Genomic DNA, 2,910 nt, shown 5'->3' with positions numbered 1-2,910 from the left:
TGTGGGGAAATGAAGGGGATGGGGCAGAGCCCAGGGAACCCCAGGCTCAGGCCAGGAGTTGTGGTTGGGGTGACCTTTGCCAGCCCTATCCAGAAATCTGGGCCGATGACTCCAGAACTGGAGCTCCCTCTGGCTGGGCTGGATGAGGCAGCAGTGGACAGGAGGGGCTCACACATGGGAGAAGGCATGGCTCTTGCAGAGGGGCTTGTCCTTCTTAGAGTAGAAAGTCTTTCCTTCCAGGTTGATCTGGCATATCGCACACGTGCCAGCTGAAGCCCAGCGCCTCCAGGAAGCGGTCCCCAGCATCCATCTTGAAGTCACAGCCCTGGCCAAACATCTTCTCATAGTCTTGCTCGCAGTAGGGTGCTCCTTCTTCCATGTAGAAGCCCCTTTTCCGAATGGGTGTCTTGCAGGCCGCACAGGTGAAACAATGCATGTGCCAGGTCATCTTTAGGGCATGCATGATCTCGCCTGTGATCTTTTTCTTGCACTTGGCACAGCTGGGTGCATAGCGCACATCATAGCAGGGTGGGCAGAAGATGGCACCCTTCTCCTCAAAGAAACCGCCCTCTTCCAGGACCTTCCCACACTGGCTGCACACAAATTCCTCGGGGTGGTATGCATGGCCCAGCGCAACCAGGTATCGGCCCCGGATGACCAGGTATCGGCAGTGGTGTTACACGAGAGTCTTGCCATTGTTGTCACCACCTGCTCCCTGTGCCCCCTCCGGCGGCTGCCTGCACGATGGAGGTGCGGTTCTGCAGAGGTGTGGGTGTGGCTGGCTGGCTGTGCCGGGTGAGCACCGTGCTGGTCTTGTCCGGAGCATAGCGCTCAGCAAATCCAGGATCCACAGCCCAGGGTGGGTGGCTGGTGGGGCTGACGGTGGTAGGGCCAGCCCAGGGTTCCTGGGGTGTAGCTGAAGCTGGGGCTGGGGCTTCTGTCCTGGGCACCTGGCTTGATTTCTTCAGGTGTTCCTCATCCGGGTCTAGCATGAACTCGGTGCTCGTGAGGTGGGCAAGGATGCGGAAGGAACGAGACTGGCTTGTCCCGGGCCGAGGCCACCAGTCCTCTGTGTCCTCCATCAGCCGCTGCTTGCTGGCATCTGGGACCAGCGGCCGGAGCGGCTGTCCATTCTGCTGCAGGGCATTGTCAGCTGGCAGGGGTACCCCAAAGGGCCGGGCCGTCTTGTTGAGGGAGGCGCTGGGTGCAAAGGTGTACCACGGGGGATCCGCGGCGGGGGCCAGGGCCTTCTGCAGTTTGTTCTGAGCTGGCTGGGCCCTGCTGAGACCCAGGCTCAGGTGCTCCCCGCAGGCACGAATCTTGTTCTGGGCTTCAATGTGCGTCAGGCCCCCCGCATTCTTGCCATCTATGCTCAGCACCCAGTCACCCACAGCCACACCGGCCTGTGCAGCTTTGCCTCCAGAAGTGAGCCTGGAGATGGAGAGGGGCACATTGAAGTCCTTGCCCCTCTGCAGCTGAAAGCCCCAAGGTGCGGGCCCCTCCAGCACCACCTTGAAGGAATCCATGGCGCCTGCCCCTACTCGGCCCCGCGGAGGCGCTGCTCGGTGGCTGGCCCCAAAGAGCCGCGTTGGGATCCACCACCGGTGTTCTCTAACCATTACTTTAAATTCTCTCTCAGGCATGTTATTTATCTCCATTTATTTTGTTACCTTGCTGTGATTTTGTCATGTTCTTTCGTTTGGGACATATTCATCTCCCTCCTCATTTTGTCTCTCTGAGGAGACAGAGTGTTAGGAAAGTAATCTACATCTCCTATACTTGAAAGTAATGGACTAATGAAGAAGATATCCTGTAGTGCTCTTCAGTGCAGTGTCCTCTGTTCCCCAGAATCTGGTTCTTCATGGGTACCTCCTATGTGTGTTATGTGCATCCTGCTGTTGTGAGCCACTTTTTCCTTCAGTCCTATCATCTGCAGTGGCTCTCTTTGCCTTTTGTGGGTAGTGTTTGGTCACTGTGATGTTAGGGGGCCTGTCTGGGGATGCCTTGGGCTTGAGTTGAGCCGAGTCAGGCACTTATCAGAGACAGAATAGCACCAAACTGCTGGGTGCTTTCCCTGTGTTGTCCTCTGAGAGGCTTTCATTAGTGGGCAGGGCCTGCAATTGAGACCAGCTGTCTGTCTCCAGCCTATTGCTGGATGGTGTGTGTGTTGTTATCTTTCCTTCTCCCCAGGGAAAGAGTAACTTTGGAGTGGTGCTGGCCCCTGTTGGGGCTGCTTACACACTGCCAGGCCTGTGGCACCACTGTGGATGGGCTCCAGCTATGAATGTATTGGATGGTGTGGATTTGCAATGTGTTGAGGGGGGCTGGGTGGGAGTGTTAGCAAGTTCGGTAATGAGTATCTATACCACACTGGTTCCCACAGGTGTCCATGTGTTTATGCTGGGGGATGGTGGAAGGAAATGGCACCTGCCAGTTCCTTTGTTCTTGGAAGAGTCTCCCAGTGATCTCTATCCTTCTGAGACAAGCTCTTAGTTGATTAAACTACTCTCCCTCTCATATGACCCAGGAGTTGTTGTTGGTTTTTCAAACTGCTGAACTGCTGCTTCTGTACTGTATTTCTATGGGGCTCTTTGTTGTGCTGTCTCTGTAAGGGTGGGGACTCGGCTTCCTCTTGCCCTTCTGGCTCTCTCAGAGTTGATCCCACTGATTTTTAAAATTCTAGGTTTTAAGTCCCACTGATTTTAAGAACTCACGAAATTCAGGCCCTCTAGTGTCCAAAGCCAAATATTATGGGGATTCATCATCTTGGCAGGGGCTCCCCAGGATGAGGGTCTGTTTTTTCCCCCTTTCTCCTGTGGCCAGGCCCAAGGGTTTGTTTAGCTCCCAGCCTCGTCTTTACCCTTCCTATTCTCTTCAATGTGGCCTCTTCTCTGCTTTTAGCTGTGGAGA

The 2,910-nt window shown here is 55.2% G+C and overlaps 1 pseudogene; it reads right to left on the bottom strand.

Annotated features, from left to right (window-relative positions):
• On the bottom strand, window positions 1-1,543 carry LOC491973 (annotated as a pseudogene).
• Window positions 1,544-2,910: the final 1,367 nt, after the last annotated feature.

This window comes from Canis lupus, chromosome X (genome assembly GCF_011100685.1).
Source record: "Canis lupus familiaris isolate Mischka breed German Shepherd chromosome X, alternate assembly UU_Cfam_GSD_1.0, whole genome shotgun sequence".
Lineage (NCBI taxonomy): Eukaryota > Metazoa > Chordata > Mammalia > Carnivora > Canidae > Canis > Canis lupus.
The sequence above is the reverse complement of the archived record's forward strand: the minus strand, read 5'-3'. Positions and strand labels throughout refer to the sequence as shown.